This window comes from Silene latifolia, chromosome 6, assembly GCF_048544455.1.
Source record: "Silene latifolia isolate original U9 population chromosome 6, ASM4854445v1, whole genome shotgun sequence".
NCBI lineage: Eukaryota > Viridiplantae > Streptophyta > Magnoliopsida > Caryophyllales > Caryophyllaceae > Silene > Silene latifolia.
This window is the reverse complement of record NC_133531.1, coordinates 9,790,878-9,811,229: the sequence shown is the minus strand read 5'-3', so window position 1 is coordinate 9,811,229 and position 20,352 is coordinate 9,790,878.

Here is a 20,352-nt window from a genome sequence, read left to right as displayed (position 1 = left end):
TTTCTCTGTTTTCTCCTTTCATCTTGTCTGAATGTCTGCCCATTCTCTTGAATTGCCTACAGCTGTTTGTAGCTATTTTCTAAGCTTTAATAAATTTGATTAATGATGTGTACTTGTATTGCATTTGCATGCTGAACAATTTTGCACGCCTATCACTATTTGTAAATCCTTGTGTTTTAAAGGATGCCAAGGATATACATATACTCCCTAATACTCGTATTAGAGATACGAAATACGGAGTAATAGACTAAATCATTATATATCGTAAAATTTTCTCCGTTTATTTTCCCTTTCCGTGCAGCAATAGCGAATCCAAAAAAATTTGTCCTGATTAATACTCCCTCCCGGTCACTATAATGTTCCCTCTTTCCCGAAACGGATTATTCAACTAATGTTCCCCTTTCTATTTTTAGAAACTTTTACTCTTATTTTATTCATTTCTCTCTCCTATCACCAAACCCCACACAACTCTTTTACTCCTATTTTATTATTTTCCTTTATGTTTTGGCCCCACAATTCCTTATTTAACTACTAATAATTCATCCCTCTCTCCTATCACCAACCCCACACAACTCTTTTACTCATATTTTAATACTTTTCCTTAAGTATCGTGGCATCGTGCCCATATCAAATGGGAACAATATAGTGACTGGGAGGGAGTATTTAAAATCTATATACACATAAAAAAGTTGTAAATTTATTTTTTTAGCCTGAAAATTAGACAAAATACGCGAAAAAAAAATTCTGTTTCCGGTGTCCACGCACTCTGGAATATTGTTAGTAGACCCGCCGCTGCCGTACAGTTGATCCTCACTATGATAGTTGTGGGTGGCGGAGTTAGGATTTACAGATTGAGTTCTTATGGTAATTTTCTAAGATGAGGCCCGTGACTCCGTGAGGGCTTACAGTTGAAAGCAAAAGGATTTTTCCTTTACAAACCAAATTGCGTACTTTTAGGATTTTTAGCCAAGTTTTGTCTACCCTTCTACCACTATGCCACAGATTGTCATTGTCAAATTAAAGGCAAATATTTTGCTTGCATTTATCTAGTAGTGGTGGGGACTTATTTTTTTCTCAACTATGTCTATGGTAATTTTGTTTTTAGATAATTTTGTAGGGGTGCTTGTAAAAGGTTGCGTACGTCCGATTAGAACGGATACGATGATAATGGTGCGTATTGCTCGTAAACCTGACAAATTGTAAGCACCCTAATCTTACACTTGAATATATATGAGTATCTTTTGTAAGTGTCGTATATCGTTCTATTAATGAATTGTTCTTCGCTTTAAAGGAGTTTTGGGAGCGGAAATTAGAGGCTAATTAGTGGCTATTAATTTGAGAGAAGTAGAAAGTGACGTATACTCAAAGTCTGAAATTGTATTATGGGTTATGACACCTTTTGACACCTAAAACCTAACCCATGCTTAACGGTCCCCCTTTGGCCCTAACGTATGAGTTGTACATACCCTTTTAGTTGTATTTGAACAACCTTAAATACATGACATCGATTTTTTAATGACGTGGTTGTTAGTTAGTTTCTACTTCTCATTACAATGACATTATGTTGGTCTATGATATTTGAAGTTATAATCATGGTAATTAACCATGACATTGCTTCATGTTTAGCTATAAGAGGAGTAACCCTCCCTATTGGGGATGCTCACACGAAATCCGCACTAATTTGAAATCGTGCATTATTAGTGTGGCGGAAGGGGAAAGGGAAAGAAAAGTGGACCATCTTTGAAAAATTATTTTGTTAGGGATTTTTTAAACGTGTATCCTAAGGGTACACATTATTAAACTAAATATGGAAAGATTAACAACATATCTCATTATAAATGTAATTATAAACTTTGTTTTACCATATTTAGTTTATTAAAAACCCGTTTTTTTATACCACTGTCTTAGAATTATTTTCAACTAAACGATAACTCTTAAATGAAAGTTAAACTCTATATCTCAAGATGTGATGGTGAAAGTCACTTGTTTTGAAGGACAATTTCATTGTAGTCTACTAGTCGTGCAATGTACCTTCTTCAGTTGCCATATCATACAAGTCTCTATAGCGCTACCTATTTGTGTATGTCAAATTGTCAATTAGTCTATCTTAAAACGGATATATCCGTTATTTAGATCAATTAGTCTCTCTTAAGGTCGTCTTAAGATTAAAAACGGCCAAATAACATCCCACATGCTTAGACACGACGTGTTTTTTTTTGCTAGCATTCAGGTATTCTACATTTTTTTCCTACATATGCTACATGACCTGTTTTAAATTTAAAACGGATACTTTCATCTTAAACAAGAATTTGTGTATTTAAATGGCTATATAACAAATCACCTTATTATTTCTAAGATAAATTATGACAAGAAATTTACTTAGACGTAAAGAGTCTCCAATATGATAGCATTGGCATTGATTTGAAAATGAATTGATTTTTTGTGATCTCAAGTTGAACAGAAAACAAAAAAAAGAGGTTGAATTGTTACTTTTAGTAACTTTGAGTTTGTTGCATTAAATGATGAGCTGATTTTTCTGTTAATTTCTGCTCTTACATTTATATCCTTTTCTTTTTTAATCTCTGTGATAGTAAATGCTGGAGTACTGTAAAAAATTAAAGAGATTTCTGTTAAAATGATAAGGAGAAGAAACATTTTTCAGTCAGTATCATTAAGCCGCAAATTCAGAGATGTGGAGAGTTACAGAATTTGTGATTGTATTTTACCTGCTCTTTTCTTTGGCTAGCTTGTATCCTAGTTACCTCTAGTCCTCTACTGTTTTCACTGATTCAATGCACAATCTTTTCAGTACCAAAAGAAGTGTATATTCAAACTTTACAGTATATTTAAACTAGTAATTTTATTTAGTGCAATATTGTTGAATGTTGATTATAGCTTCACTTTGTAATTTGCAAGGCAAATTAGTCATTTGTTGGGAAAATAAAGATTCTGGTTTGGTTTTTTTCGATTACATTTTAGTTGTCGTAAAAAGAAATTACCCATAACCATGGGCGGATTTAGGGGGGCCCGGGTGGGCACGTGCCCACCATGAATTTTTCGTGATAAATTTTTTATAAGTAACAGAAATGATCAATAGGTTTATGTGGTTCAGTTGGTAAGCTCTTTAATTGACCTTTGAGAGGTTACAGGTTCGATTCTTGGTGCCCTAGTTCAAATTTAAATATTTCAGAAGAAAGTTTAAAATAAAATACTAATTTTTAAACTAAAAAAATTATTAAAATTAGTTATTTTTCTATTTTTTTGGAGGAAAAAAAAAATCAGTAATAAAAAAATGCGGTTTAAAATAAAAAATAATGTATCGGGAAAAAATGTGTGCCCCCCTTCGATAAATTCTTGCGTCCGCCCCTGCCCATAACTTGGTGGTGGCTAAAGTATACGTAGTATATCGATAATATTAAGATTCTAGTTTATCGGACCTAGTTTGTGAAAAAAGTTTCAACTCATCTAAGTATTACAGGCTTGCAAGTGGGAGAGGCAAGTGAGAATGCCCCTTTGTCTCACGTCACAAGCTTGTGACGTGTTCACACTTGTCACAAGCAAGAAACTCACTAGGAAGGATGTGTGTGACCGTGAGTTGATTACTTTATAAACCTCGTGAATTTTTCATATTATTGTTAATTGGTTTCAGGATGAAATTTTCCGTAGATATAAGTAGATTTTATTTGTTGGTGAGTACAACCTCGACGGATGTCATGAATCACGATCGACATAATTATTTTAAATATGTGATGGGTTAATGTTTGCAAATAGTTAAGACATGCTTCCAACAATTTATTTGATTTATAATAAAGTTATAGGTTGACTACTTTTAGACATTAGAATCTATTAGATGGGTCTGATTTATTCACTAAACCACAGTAAGTGAGCACACAGGATTAATTTGAATTTTCTCCCTTTCTTTTCCTCCCTTTCATCTCTAATACACCTATACTTTAATATATTTTCTCTCATAATCCATTAAAATTTTATTTTTATGAAACGATTACAAGTATTGAATCATCACAATATTTGATCCGGACCGTTATAATAGAAAATAAAGGTCCATTTCTTTTGAGGAAATAGAAAGAATCCGGACCGCACAGAAATAATCGAAGATTGAGAAAGTGTCAAGTCCCATTACCAAGTGATGTGAACTAGTAACAAATTATGGCATTTTGGGAAAAAAAGATGTAAAAATAACAGCTGGAATATTTTCTTCTTGTTTAACTATGTAGAGAAAAAGCGCATTCTTTTATCTTGCATCTCTGTCCCTAACCATCCGAGCAATATTACCTATTTTTCCTAATCGATCATTTAAAGTATAGACAGAGTGTTTAGGCTAGTCAAAAACTCTTTATTGATGAATGTGGAAAAATAAGATCAAAGTTCGAAAAGATATAAAGAAACAATATACTGTATGTCTGTATGAGATTGGAAATCATATTAATGCCGATGCGACGTGTCGAACATTGAACTTGGTTTTAAGGTGTAAAACCATTGATCGGACCTTAGTGATTAGTTTAATTATGGGAAATTAAATTTTCTTGTTGTAGTTTAGTGTTTTTGCTAAAACCGTATTTGTAGAGATTTGCAGGTAGTAGAAAGTAAACTTTTTTTTTTTTTTTTTTTTTTTTGAAATTTGGGATAGCAAGGGCAATCACTTATGTAACTCATGTTTTTTTTTTTTTTGAATTCCCTCCGTAGAGGTTAAACTTTCGTTAATAAATCATTAGAAACATAAGCCATAATGTTAACCGGAAAGCCATTCGACCATTCCCGCTTTCCTACCGTCCAAGGTGCCAATCGAGCAATCTCATGAGCAACCTTATTCGACTCCCTACCAACAAACGACCATTGCACTGAATTAAAAGAGCTATACAAGCAAAAAGAATATCGTCTAAAATGAGATGGTAATCGTTGCGGCCGTGTTCCTTCGTCCTCAACGCCTTAATCAAGCCTTGGCAATCGCTCTCCATTATGATGTCACTTATACCTCGTCGAGCAGCTTCCTTCACCCCTAATAGCAGCGCCTTCGCTTCCGCTTCCTTAGGCTCCCTATCCCATCTTCGTTGGTCCACCACAAGCCACTTCACCTCCCCTCTAGCATCCCTACACACGACCTAGAGTCCAGTTCCCACACCCTCTTTGACAAAAGCATCGACGTTGATCTTAGCCACTCCTCCACCCGGTTTCGTCCAACCCTCACCCCTCCCTTCTTTATCCCCCTCTGCTATCAGACACTTCCCCCCGCCATTTTCACCTTCCTCCATTTCCTTGCACATATCCACCGTCCTCCTCACTACCTCACCAACACCCCTATGCTCGTCCTCAAAAACCCATTTGTTACGCCTCTCCCACACTGCCCAACAACCCACCATGAACACCACTCTCTCCCTCATGTCAAGCGCCTGTAAGACCTCACATACCCACTCCCTCACCCGCTCAAACCCTTTGTCTTTCGCACCCTCAATCGCCAACCCATCTCATAACCCACCCAAGCCCCCACAATCCCGTATCATGTGCATATGAGTTTCAGTCTCCACGCGGCAGACCGGACATCTATCCTCCAAGCTCGACAAACGCCTCGCAATATTGCTTTTTGTTGCCAAAGCCTCGTTGCAAAATTGCTACATAAAAGATTTAATACGAGGTAAAACCGGGGTGCTCCAAATCGTGTTCCAAAACCTTCGCTCCACGTCGCTCGAGGACCCTGATGGCATCTCCAAATCCTCCTGTGTAAGCAGCCGGTATGCAGATTTGACGGTGTAACATCCATCCTTTTCCTGGTCCCAACATCAGCTATCCACCGGCCTATTCTCGCTAATTCGAATCTCCATGATTCGCTTCTGTTCGAATGGGAGAAACAACTTTCTTAGGAGGTGCAAGTTCCATCCCCTACCACTAACCGCCATCAATTCCGCCACCACCATGTCTGCATCAGCCTGTCCTCTTGGCGAAAGGACTCGTCATGTTTGGGTCCTTGGTATCCAAGGGTCCTTCCACACTTTCGTGCTGAGACCGTCGCCCACTCTCCGTCTCGCTCCCTTAAGCCACCTCTCTAGCCTCCCATATGCCTCGCCATGTGTAACTTGGGTTGCGTCCCAGCTCCGCACTCATAAAGGACCCATTCGCACAGTATTTACCCAAGAAAACCCGAGCCATCAAGCACTCCCTATTTTTAAGCAATCTCCAGGCCTGTTTCCCGAGCAACGTCATATTAAACTTGTGTAAATCCCGAAAGCCCAACCCTCCGTGACACTTGGGTTCACAAAGCTTCTTCCACGCTATCCAAGGGATTTTCCGTTTACCATCTTTGGATCCCCGCCAAAAGCCCGAATTAAGAGACCTCAAACTATCACAAAAATTCATGGGTAATTTGAAAATACTCATAGCATATGTAGGGATAGATTGGGCAACCGCCTTAATCAATACCTCCCTCCCCGCTTTCGAGAGTAATAATCCCCGCCATCCTTGAAGTTTTTTCGATAGTTTATCCCGAATAGCAATGGTAATATTTCTCTTTGAGTGCCCAACCGAAGTGGGTAATCCAAGATACTTTTCTTGCTCCACAACCTCACGCACCCCAAGTTTATTCGCAATCTCCGTCCTCCTCCCCGCATTAACACACTTACTGTAGGATATAGTAGTCTTTTCGAGACTTACCAGCTGCCCTGACCCCTGCTCATATCGATGGAGAATATTGTGTACCTTCTCGGCTTCTTTCACATTTGCTCGCGTAAATATGATGCTATCATCTACAAAAAATAAATGAGATACCATAGGGGCTTTAGCAGCCACCCGCACTCCATGGTGAAGAGTTAAGAACGATTAACACCTAAGAGGGGGAGGGGGTGAATTAGGTGTACCTTTTAAAAATTTATCCTTAACTTGGTTAATTAATTAACTTAAGTAAAGAATAAGTGAAGTACAAGACTTGAGAAACTTAATTAGATGTAAGTTCACAAGAAGATCTGACGGCAGATTCTATGTCACGGTATAGGTGACTGTGACACAGAACTTGATTAGGTACATGCGAGAAATAGCAAAGTGGAAGAACGTAAAAGTAAATGAACAAACAAACGACATTTAAAAAATTGGTTCAGCCTCTACTCCGAGGCCTACGTCCAACCGTTATTTTATTGCTTGTTTAGAAATTTACTCAAACTTACTAAACCCCTTACAATGAAAATAACTCGCCAACCTACTCCGGTTGCACTCAAACTTAAAGCTACTCCGCTTCAAGAGTTTATGGGTTCTATCTCAAGGTGTTACAGAATCTTGAATCTCAAGAGTTCACTAAATGAACATGGAGATTACAATGAAGATCTAACACGAGAATCATGGAACAAACTCATCATGTCACAGCACAGCAAACTGATACTTGGAGGTTTTACAGCTTTTTCGAAAACAATTTTGAAGACTTAAAATCAGAAAAACGTTTTGCAAATACTTGAAGAACAAAGCTTTCAATGCACAAATGATTTGCAAGGTTTTTACAATAAATGCTTTGGAAGTCTTAAGAAATAAATGTGACTAAGACACTCTATTTATAGTGGATTTAGTCTTAGGTAAGTACACTTAGAAAAATTAAATCCAATATTAAAATGATAGCTTTGAGTGATGGTAAGTGTTAGACTTGTAGGCTTGGGGCTTAAGAAATCAGAAAACTTAAGCTTCTACACTCAACATGTGACAATTTACCAAAATGGCAAAAAGTTTTTCTTACTTTAGAAGTTTGACAAGTCTTCTTTGCCATTTTAGTAAAAGGTGTTTGCACAAATCTAGAGGCTTAGACAAGTGGGCTTGTGACTCCAAAATTTCAGATTGTTTTCAAGCTTTTGAAAATTCAAATGTTTAAGGTTTAAAGTTTGCAAAGTTTTGACACTTAAAAACATTTGGACGAAAACTCCTCCGTATGATAGTACCGAAACCACGGTGACAGCATCCGTTGCATGGTTTTGCCATTACTTGACTTAAATGAGAATGTTACACTTACTCTTACATATATCGACTAAGGCATTGGAAAGTATCATTGTCTTGACTTCCTTGAATGACTTGATCATCTTGAATCATTGTTGAAAGTCCATTTGATTGCTTCATTCACTAATTATTTCAACTAAGAGCAAACAATCAAATAACAAGGGGACTTGGCATCATCAATCTAATGTGTTCTAACAAATTCCCCCTTTGATGATGACAAGTCCAAACATGTGTGATATTCCCCCTTAGCCCATGGTTAGTCGGTCTTTGGTCAATTTCAACATAAACATAATTAATAAACATGATCGAGGTATTCGAAAGGTGCGACATGCTTGGCCAAAGTAAAACATCTAATCATGGAAGCTAAGACATAATTAAGGTGGACGTTAGTCTAAGAGTTAGAAGATCACACATGGCATAATTAAACTACTTCCCCCTCTTGACATCGTCAAAGGAGGAGATAACATGTTCAAAAGGCAAGCAACACGATTAAAACACACGCAAATAGTTCAAGCAAGATAAAAACAAACAACCGAAGGTGCAAGAGAGTGTCTTAAAACAAAACAAAGAGCCAAAGTTCAAGAGGAGAAACGGGTTAAAGAGGCATGAGTTTAGGAGGCATTCTGAAGACGTTCAAGGAGATCTTCATTCATGGTGCGAAGATCACCAACTTCATCCCTCAACTTGCCCTGTTCTTTGACCAGCCGATTCACAATCCCAAGGAGCTCATCCAACTTTGCTAGGACCACACCCATTTCAACGGTAGAACCCACTGTAGAACCCGACTGATTCTTCCTTTCCAATTTGCCATTCTTAATCTCCAAGTTCATCCGAGAAAGAAGACCCGGTGTCATCTCATCACTCAATTTCTCAATTGCAGGGCTTCCCTTCAACACTAACCCCTCCCTCATAAAAATTATCGAGAGCCACAAACCATAAGGAACTACGGCATTTTTGTCAAAGTTGCCGCTTTGGAACTCAGTGGACATCTCAAGTATTCGGTGAAACATAAGGCGAGGAAGGTTAATGGGTTTGTGCTTAACAATGTGATGAATTAGGAGCATGTCAAGAAGAGAACATCTCCCACGGCTGTTGTTGGAAGGGACAAGGTTACGAAAAACCAGGTTAAAGATGAACCGGATGGGTGCGGTTAATTCAAAGGCATATATGTTGGTAGGGCCATCATCATCATGAGGTCGAAGAACCTTCATGACCTGGGTAGAGGTAACCTCATCAATTTCACCCCAATCACGTTTGGGGAAGGAGGTAAGCCCGACATTACAAATATCAAGATGAGGAGCAAGTTGGTCGATGGTTAGGACAAAGGGTTTCTGATTGATAAAGGCAGAGAGAGTTCCAGATTCAACATCTACCTTGACTGTTGCATAGAATTGGATGACTTCGGACAAGTACATGGGGCTATATTTGTCCAACAGATTCACCCAACCCCAATGCATACATGGCCTCTTTGAAATATTTAAAAGCAGGAGAAGTGTCATACCAAGATTTCTTATAACGACGTCCACTGTGGAAGCAACAAAGCAGCATACCGTGGCATATCTTGAAGATCTCCTCCGGGAGATCAAGAGAATTGAGATGGTTGAGGATATCATTCTTGAATGATTCGGCAAAAGGAGCAATAACAAGGTCCATGCATGTGTTGAGAGGCACCTTCTCCTCAATGATCTCATCCTCATTTATGCTCGGTAAATCCCGTTGATAACGAGCCCTTTTGGGTGCTTTTGATTTTGATCCGGATCCCCTTTTTCTTTGGGTAACCTTGGGTTTTGGAGGGGATGCCTCCGGGGTCACATCCTCGTCATCATCACCAAATATTTCAAGCATCTTTCTCTTGGACCGGGTTCGTGATGCGGGTTTTGAGAATAATGGGTCAAACCCATCATCAAACACCACTGTGGCATCATCACGATCTTCCACATCAACAACTTCATAATCGATTTTTTCAGTATTGGAACCGATTTCCTTTTCAACAGTGGAGGCCTCCGTTGCATCAATCTCACTCCTCTTATCCTTCTCTAAAGTGTCACTTACCAAATCCTTTAAGAGCACATCATCATCATTCTTTTCAACTACAACATCACTATCCTCCTTTCTTTCCTTTCCGTCTGAATCCCTCTCATTTTTCTCATCTAATTTTTATTTTTCTCCTTCTGATTTCTCTTCACTTTCCTTTTCTTTGTTTCCCTCTAATTTTTCTTCACTTTCTTTTGATTGCTCTTCATCTTTCTCTGATTTTTCCTCACTTTTTGATTTTTTCTTACTTTCATTTCCCTCTTTTGATTTTTCACTACCAAGTTCCCCCTCTTTAATCTCACTTGATTGTTCTTCTTTTTCATTGGTTTTGGCAACCTCATTTGATTTCTGAATTTCTTCATCATTTTTGTTTGCCTTAGAACCGGAGTTCTCTTCATCGGTGTCAATATCCACATCAGCATCAAGTTGGAGAGAAATAGGAGGATTCCTACTTCTTCCACCTCTGCCACGACCACCGCCCTTTTTGGCGGTTGTCTTCTTTCGTGCAACAGTTGGTTTGGCAGTGGCAGAGATGATTTCATCGGGTTTTGCAGCGGTTTTGGGAGCCATCTTTTTCTTGGCAATGAATTTTGGATTGAAGGTATTTCTGAGTTGAAGTAATTCTTTTGAAAGTCTTGGAGGCATTTTAAGAGAGAGGAGAAAAAGGAAGGTTAATGGCGGTTTTGGTTTTGGGAATCCGAAAAAGGTAAGGGTGGTTGTTTATTTAGTGGGTAATAGGAAGCATTAGTGAAAACATGGATATAAATGATGGGTTGGTGTAATTAATCTAGGTGAAGGGACGGTTGAGTGTTGATAGAGTGAGGCTAGGGTGTAGGTTTTTAGGAGTGATGGGACATAAAGTTATTTTGGAAGCTCAATGCAAAAACAACTCAAGTGCACTCATACGGTTGTCAGTTACATTTGTTCGACATTTGCATGCATTCTACCATATTAACTAACATTTAATTACATGTAAATCCTCCCTTTAATCAATCATTGGAAGACGTAATTTAATTTAGCGGCATGTCACCTAATAAACCAATTTCCGACCGAAGTCTTTCGAATTGTTCTCTTTCTAACGGTTTTGTAAGAATGTCCGCAATTTGATTTTCCGTTTTACAAAAGCTTTGACAAATATGACCTTTCTCAACTTGATCACGTAGAAAATGATGTCGTATGTCGATGTGTTTAGTTCGTGAGTGTTGTATAGGATTCTTTGATATATTAATTGCACTAGTGTTGTCACAAAAAATAGGGGTAGTCTCGAAAGTAAGGTCATAATCATGCAATTGTTGACGTACCCAAAGAATTTGTGCACAACATAGAGCGGCACTCACATATTCGCTTTCGGCCGTGGACAATGCAACGGTGTTTTGCTTCTTCGAAGCCCATGAAATGAGACACAGTCCTAGGAAGGTAGCAACGCCCGAAGTGCTTTTCCTATCCAATGTGTCACCGGCATAGTCCGCATCCGAAAAACCTACAAGATCAAGTTCGTAGTGAGTTGGGTACCAAAGATATAGCCCTTGTGTTCCAATCAAATACCTAAAAATCCGTTTGACGGCTTTGAAATGAGATTCTTTAGGATTTGCTTGGAAACGGGCACAAGCACACACACTAAATTGTATGTCGGATCGACTAGCGGTTAAGTAAAGTAAGGAACCGATCATACCTCGATATACCTTTTCACTAATGCTCTTACCGTTTTCGTCTTTGTCAAGCTTGACTTTAGACACCATTGGTGTAGGCATAGGATTAGAATTAGTCAACCCAAACTTACTTAGCATTTCCTTTAAGTACTTTTGTTGGTGAATCATCGTTCCATTCTCACATTGTTTGATTTGAAGACCAAGAAAGAATCCAAGTTCTCCCATCATACTCATTTCAAATTCCGAAGTCATCAAATCAGAAAAGTACTTATAAAGAACATTGTTAGTTGCACCAAAAATAATGTCATCGACATATACTTGCACAAGCAACAGTTCATCTCCTTGTGACTTGATAAACAACATTTTATCCACGGACCCACGTATGAAACCATTTTCCAATAGAAACTTTGAAAGCCTATCATACCAAGCCCTATGAGCCTGTTTTAAACCATAGAGTGCTTTATCTAGTTTAAAAACGTGGTTGGGAAACTCGTTGTTTATAAAGCCCGGAGGTTGTTCAACGAACACTTCTTCATCAAGGTATCCATTTAAAAATGCGGTTTTGACATCCATTTGAAAAAGCTTTATACCTTGAAAAGACGCAAAAGCTACAAGCATTCGTATGGCTTCAAGCCTAGCTACCGGTGCAAAGGTTTCATCGTAATCAATTCCTTCTTGTTGGTTAAAACCTTGCACCACTAGTCTAGCTTTATTCCTTACGATTTCACCAACATCATCTAGCTTATTGCGAAAGACCCACCGTGTACCAATTACAGTACGTTGGGAGGGCCTAGGGACAAGATGCCATACCTTGTTTCTTTCGAATTGCTCCAATTCCTCTTGCATTGCAATCATCCAAAGATTCATCGATCAAGGCTCTTTGTGACATGGTCAGTTCGATTTTGAGATGAAGGCATTGTGTGCACGAAATTTTGGAGCGATGATCTGGTTTTTATTCCGGAGGTTAGGTCACTTTGGTTAAGTTTGATAAGGGATGTGAGCTTTGGTGTTTCCATTTCTTGGGGATAAGTGAGTTAGAGGATTCGGTTTGTTAAATGCCCGCAAATGTAAGAGGGACTGTTGCATGAGGATTGTTTGAAGGAGGTGATTGTGGTTCGTCTATAATTAGATTGGGTTGTTTTTCACCATCCTTGTTTCCCCTGGATGAGGTAGCATCATCTTGTGTAGGAGGACGATTAGTTCCCCCCCGAATTTTGCGCATCCTCCTCTTTTTAACAAGTGGCTCCAATGTTGCTCAAAGATCTTCTACCACTTGATCCATTTCATGTCGTATCATACCAATCTCAAAATCATCATCATATTCATCATCCTCATCATCAAACTGTGTGTTTGACACAAAAAGACTAGATTCGTCAAATATTACATGAACGCTTTCTTCCATTTTCATAGTCCTTTTGTTATAAACTTTATAGGCTTTACTATGATCGGAATAACCAACAAAAACTCCTTCATCACTACGAGCATCAAATTTGCCAAGGTTGTCTTTTCCATTATTGTGCACAAAGCATTTACTACCAAAGCATTTTAAATGTGAAAGATTAGGTTTTCTTCCTCGTAGTAGTTCATAGGGAGTTTTCTCAATGATTTTTCTAATCATGACACGGTTGTAAATATAACAAGATGTGTTTACGGCTTCGGCCCAAAAGTTCTTGGGAACCTTAGAGCTAATGAGCATGGTCCTAGCCATATTTTCAAGAGTTCGATTCATTCGTTCCACAACCCCATTTTGTTGTGGGGTTCTTGCGGCAGAAAAGTTATGACTAACACCGTACTCATTACAATAAGATTCAAATGACGAGTTCTCAAATTCGGTTCCATGGTCGGATCTTAATGAGACAAGTTTATATCCAAATTTGTTTTGAACCTTTTTGACCCAAATTAAGAACTCATCAAATGTTTGATCCTTAGAACTTAAGAAGAGAAGCCAAACAAATCTTGTGAAGTCATCTACAATGACACAAATAAAGCGACTTCCACCTCTACTCACAACTCGCATGGGACCACATAAATCAATATGAATGAGTTCAAGAGGTAAGGAAGTGCTAACAACCTTTTTGGATTTAAAAGAGCACTTAACTTGTTTTCCTTTAACACAATCATCGCAAAGTGATTTAAATTCAAATTTAATGTTAGGAATGCCGTCAACTAGATCAAGTTTCTTAAGAGTGTTAAGTGTCTTAGCATTTACATGACCAAGTCGTTTGTGCCAAAGCCAAGGGTCGTTCTTTTGAACACTCATGCATGATAATGATTGACCCGACAATGCATACAAGTTAGTCATGTAGACGTCTTTAACACGTTTACCTTCAAGTATGAGTTCTCTAGTTTTTCCATTGATGATTCTACATTCACTAGCAAGAAATTCAACAATATTACCTCGATCACAAAGTTGTGAAATGCTCAAGAGATTGTGTTTCAAACCTTTGACAAGCAACACTTTGTCCACGCATAATGACTTTGACTTACCAACCTTTCCAATACCAATGATTTCACCTTTCTTGTTGTCGCCAAAAGTCACCATGCCACCATCGTAGGCTTCTAGCGAGAGGAATTGGTTTTCATCTCCCGTCATGTGACGAGAGTATCCACTGTCTAAGTACCAATTGCTGCTGCCCCTCACTAATGCCTATAAGAAATCAAACATTTAGTTTAGGAACCCAAACAAGTTTGGGCTCCTTCTTGATAACGACCTTTTTGACTTCCTCTTTCTTTATCCACACTTGTTTAGCATTTTTAGTGTTTCTTTCTAAGTCACGGACTCTTTTGTCACAACCATTGAACTCATGACCTGTTTTCCCACAATAGTTACAAATGATGTACTCAGGAAGACCAACATACTTTCTTCTTCGGAAGTCAGTTTGACTTGGATCCTGGTTTCGAGTGCAACAGTGTGTGTGCTACTTTGTTGCATTTGAAACCAAGTCCAAAGATTCTTTGCAAATTTTTCATATTCTTGTGATTGTTTCAAGAGAAACTCCAAAACATTCTGACTTCCTTCCCATTTTAAGTAGAACATCTTAGCCTCATCTAGCTCTTTAGTTAATGTTTCGATTTTAGCAAGATGATTAAGATTCAATTTACCTAAATTGTCGAAAGCTTGTTTTGCAAGTCTTGCTTCATCACTGAGTAACATTCCAATTTGTTCTAATTGTTTATTATCCCTTTGACATAATTTGAGGTCAGCTAGAAGAGTTTCACGTTCCTTAGTTAAAGAAGACACTAATTTTGAGAGAGTATCTATTTCTTTTCTTGAATCAGATGCCACAGTAGAGACCTCTGTGGCATGAGTTTGTTCAGCTCTTTTTAACATCTCAATTTGAGCAAGAAGGTCATCATTTAATTTTTGAGCTCGTTCTAAGGCACTTTTGACATGACTGGACTCATCATTTAACATTTCAGCAATCTTAACAAGATCATCCTTTTCATTGTTACAAGTAGCTAAGTCAATCAAAAGTTGGTCACGTTCTTGTGTTAGTGATGACACATTTCCTTTAGAACTGGATGCAACAAAGATCAGGATCTGTTGCACCGGGTTTCATCAACTTTGTTGGCTAAAAACAAATTTTGTTTTCGAAGCTTTTTGATTTCTTTTTCAAGACCCAACATGGAACTAGGTTGATCATTCTCATTTAGACTTTCTTTTAGGACTACATTTTCCTCGGCTATGTCCTCAATTTCGATTTGCATAGCTTCCAACTTATTAGTTTGGACACGACATTTATCTATGAATTGATCTAGGAGGAGACAAACTTTGTCTTTAGAGAAAGATCGAACCTTTTTCTTGAGCTTAATTACCTCGTGGTCTGAATCAGAGTCTGAATCCGCGGAGTGAGCCATAAGACACTTGGTATCTTCTTTCTTTGATGATTTGGAAGCATTTTTTGAAGAACTAGACGAGATGCTAAGTTTGGCGTCTAATTCATCCTCAAGGACATCGTCCTCTTCAGAATCAGACATGCCCCAAATAGCAGTCATTACCTTGTTTTTGTAATCACGTTTTGCAAAGTCACGTTTTTCCTTAGATTTGATATCGTTCCACTTTGGGCATTCTTTGATTTGATGACCTTTGTCACCACATTTAAAGCAACCAACAGTGGAGTTAGATCTTCTCTTAGGAAAACGGCGTTTACTAGAGTTGTTGCTATACCTTTGAGAGTTTCGACCATTGATCATGCCAACAATGTTTTTAGTGAACATTGCAAACTCATCATCTTCATCCTCCTCATCACTTGAGAGAGCATTAAGAGCGAGTCCTTTCCCTTTAGAGCTTTCACTGGAACGCTTCATGAGAGTTAACTCATGAGCCATGAGTGAGCCCATAAGTTCATCAAGGGAGAGCAATGAAAGATCCTTAGCTTCCTCAATAGCCGTAACCTTCGGTTGCCACTTTTCAGTTAGGCTACGAAGGATTTTACGGACTAAATCCTCGGATTGAAAACCCCTACCTAAACTCTTAAGGTCATTGACAATACTAGAAAAACGTGAAGACAAACTATTAATTGACTCATCTCGTTCCATATTGAACATCTCATATTGTTGCATGAGAAGATCAATACGGTATTTCTTGACTTGTGACGTTCCCTCATAGGCAAGGTTTAGGGTGTCCCAAATCTCTTTGGCCGAGGCACATCCAGATATACGATTAATCTCTTGGTCACCGATTCCATATTGAAGAATGGACATGGCCTTAGAGTTTTTCTCGATTTTCTTATAGTCGGCCTCAACATACTTATCCTCACTTTTCAAGGAGCTAGTGCCATCAGCATTAGTCACTTCGATTTTGAGGGGACCCTTTTGAATGATTAACCAACATTCATAGTCCGCACTTTTGACATAGTGCTCCATGCGATGTTTCCACCAGGCATAGTTTTCTCCCTTGAAAATGGGATACTTAGTGTGTTTTGAATCGTCCATAACTATAGGATCAACTCTTTGGATTTAACCAATATCAAGAGCACAAGGCTCTGATACCAATTGAAGAGTTAAGAACGATTAACACCTAAGAGGGGGAGGGGGTGAATTAGGTGTACCTTTTAAAAATTTATCCTTAACTTGGTTAATTAATTAACTTAAGTAAAGAATAAGTGAAGTACAAGACTTAAGAAACTTAATTAGATGTAAGTTCACAAGAAGATACAGCAGTTCTATGTCACGGTATAGGTGACTGTGACACAGAACTTGATTAGGTACATGCGAGAAATAGCAAAGTGGAAGAACGTAAAAGTAAATGAACAAACAAACGACATTTAAAAAATTGGTTCAGCCTCTACTCCGAGGCCTACGTCCAACCGTTATTTTATTGCTTGTTTAGAAATTTACTCAAACTTACTAAACCCCTTACAATGAAAATAACTCGCCAACCTACTCCGGTTGCACTCAAACTTAAAGCTACTCCGCTTCAAGAGTTTATGGGTTCTATCTCAAGGTGTTACAGAATCTTGAATCTCAAGAGTTCACTTAAATGAACATGGAGATTACAATGAAGATCTAACACGAGAATCATGGAACAAACTCATCATGTCACAGTACAGCGAACTGATACTTGGAGGTTTTACAGCCTTTTTCGAAAACAATTTTGAAGACTTAAAATCGTAAAAAACGTTTTGCAAATACTTGAAGAACAAAGCTTTCAATGCACAAATGATTTGCAAGGTTTTTACAATAAATGCTTTGGAAGTCTTAAGAAATAAATGTGACTAAGACACTCTATTTATAGTGGATTTAGTCTTAGGTAAGTACACTTAGAAAAATTAAATCCAATATTAAAATGATAGCTTTGAGTGATGGTAAGTGTTAGACTTGTAGGCTTGGGGCTTAAGAAATCAGAAAACTTAAGCTTCTACACTCAACATGTGACAATTTACCAAAATGGCAAAAAGTTTTTCTTACTTTAGAAGTTTGACAAGTCTTCTTTGCCATTTTAGTAAAAGGTGTTTGCACAAATCTAGAGGCTTAGACAAGTGGGCTTGTGACTCCAAAATTTCAGATTGTTTTCAAGCTTTTGAAAATTCAAATGTTTAAGGTTTAAAGTTTGCAAAGTTTTGACACTTAAAAACATTTGGACGAAAACTCCTCCGTATGATAGTACCGAAACCACGGTGCAGACAGTGCCGTTGCATGGTTTTGCCATTACTTGACTTAAATGAGAATGTTACACTTACTCTTACATATATCGACTAAGGCTTTGGAAAGTATCATTGTCCTGACTTCCTTGAATGACTTGATCATCTTGAATCATTGTTGAAAGTCCATTTGATTGCTTCATTCACTAATTATTTCAACTAAGAGCAAACAATCAAATAACAAGGGGACTTGGCATCATCAATCTAATGTGTTCTAACACATGGATAGCACCATTTTCCATTCGCCTCCTTAATTCACCGGACAACACCTCCGCACAAAGGATAAATAGATAAGGTGATAGGGGATCGCCTTGTCTCAGACCTCGCCGTGGATGGAAAATTTCTGACGGTGTCCCATTTATAAGGACTGAGAACGAGACCGTCCTTACGCATTGCATCACCCGCCCTACCCAACTCTCATCAAAGCCCATTCGACGCATCACCCGTTCAAGGAAATCCCATTCAACCCGATCATAAGCCTTAGACATGTCTAATTTCAAAGCCATATGTCCCTCTCCTTGCCTCTTATTCTTCATGTAGTGAAATAATTCGAAAGCTACAAGTACATTGTCCGTAATTAATCTACCGGGCGTAAAGGCACTCTGATTTTCCGACACAATATCCCCCAAAAAGCGCTTCAATCTATTAGCAAGAACCTTCGAGACTAGTTTATAAATTACATTGCACAAGCTTATAGGGCGGAACTCAACCATTTTATCGGGTGCTTTCTTTTTTGAAATTAAAACAATAAAGGTTCTATTAATCTCTTCCGGCACCGGTCCACCATTTAAGATGTCAAGAACTGTTCGGAGAACCAAAGGACCCACAATATGCCAATATGTTTGATAAAAAAGTGAGTTCATACCGTCCGGTCCTGGAGCCTTTAGCGGGTGCAATTGAAATAAAGCATCAACAATCTCGGCTTCACTGTACTCGTTGCTAAGGATAACATTCATATCAGCTGTCACTCTTCCCGCCACGCAGTCAAACAGCTCCTCATCCTCTGGTGGATTAGATGACGTAAATAAATTCTGAAAGTACTCACTTGCCACCCCCGCAATCGCTTGATCACCAACCCGCACCTGCCCCGTCTCATTAACGAGCTTAGCAATGAAGTTCTTCTTCTTTCTTTCACCTGCTTTCCGATGAAAAAATTTTGTATTTTTGACACCATCTTTCAGCCACAGAGCCCTAGATCGCTGTCTCCAGAAAATCTCCTCTTGTCAAAGCAGCGAGCTAATCTCCTTCATCACTCTTTTCCTCTCCGTCACCGTTTCCCTCGTTCTCGGTCCCTCATTCAGACTAGTTAATCTCTTACTCCTCTTATTAATATCATTTACAATCTTACCTATACTGACCCCCTTCCACTTGTGTAATGCTGCTCAAACTCAAGAAGACGTCTCCCTACCCACCATTCCAAGCTCCATTAATTGTGTCCTCACATCCTTCCTCCCCCACCCAAATCTCCTCAAACCGGAATAAATGTTGCCTCCCCTCGGACCTTTCTTCACGGTAATTAAGCACAAGTTTGATTGGGCAGTGGTCTGACCATTCCCGACACAAATGTTTGAGTCTCGCAAAAGGAAACAACTCTCTCCAAGCCTCGTTGGCCATAGCCCTATCGATTCTACTCTGTCGATTATCCTCTCCCGCTTGTCCATTGTCAAACGTAAACTCATAGCCTTCGAAAGGAATATCATAGAGCCCGCACTCATCAACCGCATCCCGGAAATTGTTCATTTGCCATTGAGCTCGCTCCCCCCCCCCCTTTCATTTCTGTCGAGAAAAGGACCTCATTATAATCCCCTATACATACCCAGGCACCTTGGTTTTGCGCCGCAAGAATCCTTAGTTGTTGCCATGATAGATGTCTCTCCGTCACCGCCGGCCACCCATAGAACCCAGTAACCCGCATCTGTTTCCGTCCATGTCCACATCAAAATCCATATAATGGATAGTAGCAGATCTCATCACACATCCCGCTTCCTTCCGCCAAAGAAACGCCAGGCCACCCAACCTTCCACACTATCTACAGCCAAACACTCATAACCCACAAATTGTCTAGCCAGTTTCCGCATATCTCGATTACTCAATTTAATTTCACATAAGAATATAGTAGCCGGGCCTCTCGTCGGACGAGGTTCCGACGACCGCCTACTGCATCGGGGTTGCCCAGCCCTCTGCAGTTAAGGCTCAAACAACTCATTGGGCCCGGCGGGGCTGACACGAGTCAACCTCCGCCTCAGATATATGCACATCCCTGTGATCAAAAGCCCTCTTCTTATTCACTGCCGAGCTCAAACTCTCGTTCTCTCGATCCCGTTTATTATTGTCATTCAATTCCGTGCTTGCACACTCCATACTCCCCCCTTATCTCGCTCAAAACGCCTCCAAGTTCCTGTCTCCCCACCCCTCTCCACCTCCCTACCACTCTCCACATTCTCATCTGTATCCCCTCTCTACTCGGGTCCCAATATTTCTTCTTGCCCATGCTCCCTCCTAACAGTAATCATCTGACCGTCCTCCTGCCCTTCTCTACCTCTGTT